The following is an 8,255-nucleotide window of genomic DNA, read 5'->3' as shown; positions in this document are numbered from 1 at the left end:
CGTGCCCTCGCACGATTTCGTGGCTGGGACGCGTGGCTCCCTTGGCAGAAACTACCCTATGCCGATTCTCCAACTATGGCACCCGCGGGCACTACAACTGTCTCCGAGCCTACCAGCTCCCTAAACACTGGGGAGTGCCCTCCCTGGCGACTCCTCTGAAATGCTCACGTGGCAGGCTGGCACCCTGGGCCCCTTCCCTGGGTGCCCGTACCCAATGCACTGCCCACGTGGCCAATGGCGCCCCGGGCCCCGCATCATGCGGGCCCACCCATGCCCACTACGCTATCCCAGCCCCCACTGGACCCTTGGCCTACCGCGGCCGACAAGCCCGGTGTCCGGGTACCCACTCAGCGATACTCACCGTTTGCAGCCATGCTCCCAGCCCGTCAACAGGGCTCCTGCACCCCTCTAAATGGGTTTCGAGCCTACGTTCCCAGCAACAGCAAAACAACCTCCATTTTGTCAATTTGACTAACCCACAAACTCACATTATACTGACCCCAGGGTCCCTTGGGTGGGAATCACTCCTCCCCCCAATCACTCATCGCACCATGCATACCACATTCACTCCATACACTCAGGCTCGCTGGCCTCACTCACTCACCAAGTACATTTTCCATTCTCTTCTCAAGCATTGCTGATCACTGCCATTCTTCTCACGAAATCCCATAACTATCTCGTGCTCCCTCGTCGTCCCTTATACTACAGCACATCCCATTTAACACTACGTAGCTAAGCTACGTCCCCTCTACACATCCAAAGTCGTCTCAAATAATCCCATACTCCATCCGAAATCTGACCTGAAATCCCTCTAACTAATCTATTCCACGGGCTTCATGAGGACTTATCCCTGCCCCATGGAGCCGGTCTAACACAACCCTTCCCCCTAACTAGTGGTGTCCTGTGCCCGGGTCAGCGGGGTCTTCCACCCCTTGCCCCGGGAATCCTGTTCACCCGAAGCGAGGCTTGCTTTTTTTTTTAATGCGCCACCAGCACGGAAACTCGCAACCTGCGCTCTTTTACTCCCGTGATGTCATGGCAGCTGTCCGCACTCCGCGCACCTCATCCCTCCTCGGACGGTACCATCCGGCAGGGATTTCCCCTCCTGCCGGATTCCAACCATGCGTGCAGCCATGACGTCACCCTGCGCATCAAAAACAAGCCTCGCGTTTCGAGGGGTTCCCCACGCGAACACATGCGCTCTGCTCGTCGGAGCTTTACACAAACCCGCTCGCGTGGAGAACCCATCCGGTCCAAATCCATATCCAGCCTACCTTCTGTCCGTCCACGGGATCGGCTAATCCACCACGTGCGTTTACGGACCGGGCTTCACTCCCGCAGGCGCGCACTTGGCGGCCTCGCGCGTAGCACAGCACATATCCCGCGCGCGCTGCCATGCAAACCCGGCACGGTCCCCAAAATAGCTACGGTCGCAACTTGGCCTTTGTCCACCATCAGGCTCCGTCGTCGTCGCACTCTCACGCACAAACTCCCACGTGCCACGACGCTTACACACCTCGAGATGGCACTCTCACTCGGGCACGCGGTTGCGTGTTCACGCATGCTGACTGGCATCTCCCTCACATACAGCGACCTCACACACACGGTCCCTCTCACACACGGCCGTTCACTCACGCATGCCCTTTCACTCACACACGTGGTTCCACTCACACACGGCCTTTCACTTGCACAGGGGGTTTCACTCAAACACACCTTTTCACTTACACACACTGTCTCTTCTACACATCCTGCTTCTTCCACACTTGGCGTTTCATCCACACACGATGTGCTGGGAGGCATGCACTTCGGCTCACTCGCAACCTCGCACACCATTTTACTCACACACACGGTCCCTTTCACACACAACCTTTCACCCAAGCCATGCGCGCGTTGCAGCACACATTTCGCCACACTCGTGAACACACGCACCAGGACGACCACGCTGGGGATTTGTGCCACAAGGGGTTCCGGGGCCTCCAAACCCCCCAAGCTCCACGTGCACCCGTCAACAGCACTTGCCCCCTCTACCTCGCAAAGCTCGACCGGACTCACCTTGTCGAGATCCACTTCAAGGGAGCATAGCGTCTCCCCTTGTTCCTGGAGGAGGCCATCCAGGTGCTTGCACCGGGTCACGACACATTCTGCCAGCTCGCCCCCATTATCATCTACTACTTCCATGTGTGTGTGCTCGTCTTTACTTTCGTGTAGTCTCTTCTATACCGTTTCCATCTCCCGCGTCTCTGGCAATACTTCTATTTCCTTGTTCATTATTTCCGTTTCTTCCTGGCTCCATTTTCCTTCCCATTTGAGTCGTTCTTCCTCTCTGAGCCCCCTTAGCTGTTCATTATCTTTCCGGAGCTTTTCCATCTCTGTGGACTCCAATTTTGCACTCTCCTTGAGTTGGTTAGGCCCAGGTCACATTTGCCACGGCGGACGTGGGGTCTCCAAAATCTGCGGCCACTAGCAATTATACGGCGGCCGCAGTATTTCCACGGTCACACAATGTAGCAGTCACATATGTTTTTATTTTTCGGGGAGCTGCACGGAGTATTTAAAAATCGTGGAGACCGAAAACGTGAGGTTGCCATATGGTCTTTTATTTGATGTTGCACGGTGACCTTAGGGCGTCGCTGCGGCGGCCATAGAATTTTCAAGGCAGACGCAAGGTGCCCGCAAGGTGACCGCAGGGGGGCCCTAAGACGAACGTGCAGCCAGACGGACGGTAACGAGTGGGTGTATATACCAGTTCTTTTTTGTACTGAAATAAAAATATACCAGTATATATAACTGAATATACTATAACTATAATATACCGTGGTGCCCCCAGAATCCGAACCCCCATTGTTTGAACAAATTGGAATCCAAACAATTTTTTCGAGATAATTTTGCCATAAAAACCTAATACATTTTAAAAAACCGAATACAACGTGGCGTTCATGTTTCTTCACGCGTCTCCCCCACTTGTTCGACCCACATCTTTGCACTTTGTTCATTCAGTTTGTCGGTGGAAGTCCTCGTGAAAGCATCTCTCGTGTGTCGATCGATACTTTAGGCCTCAGTCACATTTGCTCTACGGCGAGGATACGGCGGCCGTACGCCCTCTGAATTGACAGAAACGTGCGGCGGCCGCAGAGAAACTGAGGTGGCCTCAGGGTGGCCCTACGCCGTATGGCTATAGTTAACAGGTCGTAGGGTCGCCGTGGAATTATAACGCGGAGTTATAACTATATTCATTTCTACGTTCACCATAGAAATTCGACAAGCCGAAACAAAAGAACTGGTAAAAAAATAATAAAAAACAATTAACCCATTCGTTACCGTTTGTCTGGCCGCATGTTCGGCTTAGGGCCCCCCTACGGTCCCCCTGCGGTCGCCTTACGAGCACCTTGCATCTGCCTTGAAAATTCTATGGCCGCCGCAGGAACGCCCTTAGGTCACCGTGCGACATCAAATCAAAGACCATACGGCACCCCCACGTTTTCGGTCTCCACAATTTATAAATACCCCGTGCGTCTACCCGAAAAATAAAAACATATGTGAATGCTACATTGTGTGACCGTGGAAATACTAAGGCCGCTTTATAATTGCTAGTGCCCGTACATTTTGTAGACCCTCCGGCCGCCGAGCCAAATGTGACTGAGGCCTTACCTCGTGTTGTCACCTTCATTTGTGATGTTTGTTTTTTTAATCATCTTGTGTTTTAATTAATAACAAAAAAAGCAATCCGATCACGTGGTGTGATGGACTGTCGGGCAAGGATTGAATTTCACAGCAAAACCAGTTGTAATTTGGAATATCCATGATTACGTCAGCCCGATGCGTTTGATGAAAGTGATTGTGGTTCTGCGGGCATCATGTTGATGAGCTGCCCTGGGGGCAGCGCTCTCGCAGAGTGCGCGAGCGATCGGAACCCAGGCCGGACCTCGATCCTGTGTGGACCTTTGGATTGGTGATTGTACCAGTTTACATACAATACACCACCACCGAAGGTCATTTACTCATCTTAATTTACCTTAAGCATGGGGAATTTCAGTATAAAGTGTCTTGAAAGTGGGTTTTCTTTGGGTCCACGAACAGATTAATTCACTCCATTATTTCTTATTCGAAAATATTTTTTGAATCCGAACTTTTTGCAATCCGAACAGCCTCCTGGAATGAATTAAATTCGGATTCTGGGGGCACCACTGTATAGGGAAACACCTATACTCCGATCTCTAGTGGTAGCGCACGGTGGACGCACGGTCGACGCAGACTGCAACGGAGGCCGTACGTAGGTGCACGGTGGGCGTAGGGGAACCGTGCGTCGACCCTGCATTGCCCGCAGGTAGTCACACAGACCGCAAGGCCACTGTACGGCGACCGTGGAAATAGTGCGGCCGCCGTAATTTTTGGGGGGTTGGGAAAATTCATTTTTCATTGAGAAGAGCTTACGGCAGCCGCACGAATAACGCAAGCCCACCGTACGCCCTACGTACGGTCGACGTGGAACACATCTACGTCATAGCTTGGCTTGTCGAATTGCTACGGCGAACGTAGAAATGAAAAAAAAGTTATAACTCCGCGCTATAATTCCACGGCGCCCCTAACGGCCTGTAAAATATAGCCAAACGGTGTAGGGTCTCCCTGAGGCCACCACAGTTTCTCTGCGGCCACCGCACGTTTCTGTCAATTCAGAGGGCGTACGGCCGTCTTATCCTCGCCGTAGAGCAAATGTAAACTCGGCCTTAATCTCAAATTCATATCGTTTTTGTTTTCTCGCCCACCGTCTCTCATGTTCTTCATTCTCCAATCTCATTGTTTCTTTCAATTGGCCGATCTCCTTTTCCTGTTTCATTCGTCGTTCTTTCACTATCTCCGCATACTTCAACCTTGCTCTCTCCTTTCGTCGTTCTTGTCCTTCTTTTTCTTTCTTCCTCCACTGTCTCTCATGCCCTTCATTCTCTAATCTCATAGTTTCCTTCAATTGGACGATCTCCTTTTCCCATTTCATTCGTCGTTCTTTCACTATCTCAGTGTACTTCAACCTTGCTTTCTCCTTCAGTTGCTCTTGTCTTTCTTTTTGTTTCATTCCTTGTTCTTTTTGATTCTTAGCCCACTGTCTCTCTTGTTCTTCCTTCTCCAATCTCATCATTTTTTTCAATACTCTATCTTGCCTCTCATTCTTTAATCTGGCCTTGGTTTCCAGCTGTTCGATCTGCACAGTGTGGTTCCTTAACGTTTCATTCTCCGTTGTCTTTCTTTCCTCACTCAACATCCTCAGTTCGTTTTGTAGTTCCCTCTCTTTGTCTTGGTGTTTCCGTAACTCAGAAGCTTTTTTTTCTAAATCCTTCCTCATCTCCTCACACTCCAACCTTGCTTTGGCTTCTAACTGTTCAATCTGCACAGTGTGGTTCCTCAACATTTCATTCTCCGTTGGCTTTCTTTCCTCACTCAACATCCTCAGTTCGTTTTGTAATTCCCTCTCTCTGCTTTGGTGTTTCTGTAACTCAGAAGCTTTTCCTTCTAATTCCTTTCTCGTCTCCACACCTCTTTCACATTCTTCCTTCCTCATTTCATCCATTCCCTTGCTCATCTCCTTTATTTTTTTGTTCAGTTTGCTCTTCTCTTGTACCAACTCATAGGTACTCCCCTCTACTTTCCTCATTTCTCCCTGTAGTCCTTTGAACTGTCTTGACTTTTCCAACAATTCTTCCTTCCTTTGCTCCAGATATTTCTCTCCTCTTTCTATGTCCTGTTCCAGGCTCTCCCTCATCTGATTGCCTGATCTTACCTCTTCCTTCAGTAGTTCCAATTCCCGATCGTGTTCACATTTTTTCTTTTCCAGCTTTTTTTCCCATTCTTCTTCCAAGTTCTTTCGATCCCGAGAATTAATAATTTGCTCCTCCTCTTTTCTTTTATTCAGTTCGCTTGCCTTTTGTAACAAAAACCCACGCAACCAGTCTACTTGCGTCGTTTCCTTATGTAGTTCCTCGACTGTGCTGGCTAATTCCTCATTCAGCTCCCAAATTCGTTCCTGTGCATCGGCCAATTCAGTTTGCAATGTACTGCCGTCACCCTGCCTCGCCTGCCATGCCCCCGTGGTTTGAACCAGTGGGCGGGAGCGCTTCCCCCGCCATGCAGTGTGGCTCGTTGCGCTATTAATAGCGGCCCGCTCACGCCTCGTGCCGCACTGAGGTGCGGCCGCGCCGCCATCTTGCGACTCCGAGTTTGTTTGCCGGAAAAGTTCCTGCACAGACCGCTCCCACTGACTACAATTAGTGGTGGGGTTGTAATAAAAAGGAGAACCAGATACATTGCATTGCCTTATTTCCCAACCTTCTGGTACGGGTTCAAACTGTATGGTGAAGGCGTCCTCGACCATGGATTCTACCATTTTTAAATGCATATCTAATACCCCCTGCTCCCGTTCGCCTTGAAACGCCATCTTGCTTCTCGGAATAAATTTAAAGCTCGTATTTGGGTGGGAATCGAGGCTTGCTCTGCATCCCCCTGATCCGATTCCCGTTAATTTAGTTCTGAGGCGGGATGGGTTCTAATCTCACCCCTTGACAACAGTGTTACGAATCTGCCGCCCCCCCCCCCCCAGTGTACGAACGACCGCTTTTCACAAATAGCAGCCACACGCCCACCAGACGAGCAATTCAGTCGCGACTTTCTGGAACAACACCAGAAACCAGTCACGGGTGGGTTCTTAACCCCACCACGGCCTAGTCCGTATTCTACCCGTGCGCGACAGGGTCAATCGCTGAAAATCGATATACCCAAGTATTCGCGCGGATAACCTACCAAGAGACCGTACCTCGGCGAAGGCCTGCTTGGACACGAACCACTTAAGCAGTTCATTCTGTTCTGGGATAACCGAGCGGGGTATTATCGCCAGACCTCGCCGGACCCGATTCTTTTATCGGTATTCAAAAACCAACTACCATTCCGAAATGCAATACGGTGGTTCAATTTGGGGTAAAAGGACACGACGAACGGGTTACCATTCACACAAGGACATTTATTAATTACACACGTACACAGTAATGCAATTGAAGGGGAGGAGGGGGGAAGGAAGAAAAGGGAGAAGACACGAGCAAGGTAAAAACACTACAACCCTCTATGGTTATTATTTACAATCACTTAAGCAGGTTTTACTTACGGGACTCAGCATCACAACATTCACTCAAAAGAAGAGCGAGAAAGACCCCCTCATAGATAAGGGAGTCAGACTGGGCCCGTGCGCCTTTATAACGTGGGGCTTTAGTGACCGAAAGGGCCCCACGAGACCGTTGCAAGTTACCTGCACCCTCGTGGTGCCTTGATGGGGCGAGTCGCGACGTCCCGTCCCTACGGCAGCTGGCGTAGCTGCGGTTGAGCTCAGGCCTTCCGCGTGGCAGGCGAGCTCTCTCCGGCTCTCCCCACACAAACGCGCAGGTTCGCGCGACACAGCAGGGCTGTGCCTCCAGCCCACGTCTCCTTTGCGACGCCCGGACCTCTACCGACTGACTGGTCCAAGCTCCCGACTCTGACACGAGCCCAGACCTCCACACAAGTCCAGCAGCAGCGGCAGCTCCCCAGCAACAACCGCAACAACAACAGCAACTCTCTACGCTGCGTCCCTCGCACCTTTTTATTCCCCATTCTCCGCCCCTCCCCTCTCGCCCCGCCCTCCTTCCAGCTCCTGCGGGAAACTTCCAGAAGGGGGGGCGTTTCCCTCGTGGGTCGGGTTTTTTGAAGCAATCATCCTAGCGCTTCTCTCTTCTCACTCCACTCACCTCTCCCCCGTCCCGAAGCGCGGGAAAGTAAGAGGAAAAAATCCGTGCATTATCAGGACGCCTTCTTCTTTCTCCATGGCAGAGACGGTTAGGATGCGGAGAGGGTTGTAGCGTGGGTGTGGAGGTGATTGGGGGTGTGGTTGTTGTAATGGTGGCGTGATTGGCGTTGGGTGGTGGTTGTGAGGGTGGTGCGGTTGGATGCTTGTAAAAAGGTGGTTGGTGGTGAGCTGATCATGGTTGGTCCAAAATAACGATAGCAAAAGAATAAAGGCAAACTCAAAGATCACAGCCCTGTCCACACGAATAAAAATCCATTAAACAACGGTGGGGAAATCTATCTAAACACACACTTAGCGATATAACTGAACTAAGGACCTTTATGGTTTCTGCGAATATCCACAGCCGTAACAATGTATATACATATACACACACACACATATATATATATATATATATATATATATATATATATATATATATATATATATATATATA

Source organism: Eptatretus burgeri, chromosome 1 (genome assembly GCF_056783735.1).
Source record: "Eptatretus burgeri isolate ZD-2024b chromosome 1, Ebu_testis_v1, whole genome shotgun sequence".
Classification (NCBI taxonomy): Eukaryota; Metazoa; Chordata; class Myxini; order Myxiniformes; family Myxinidae; genus Eptatretus; species Eptatretus burgeri.
The sequence above is the reverse complement of the archived record's forward strand: the minus strand, read 5'-3'. Positions refer to the sequence as shown.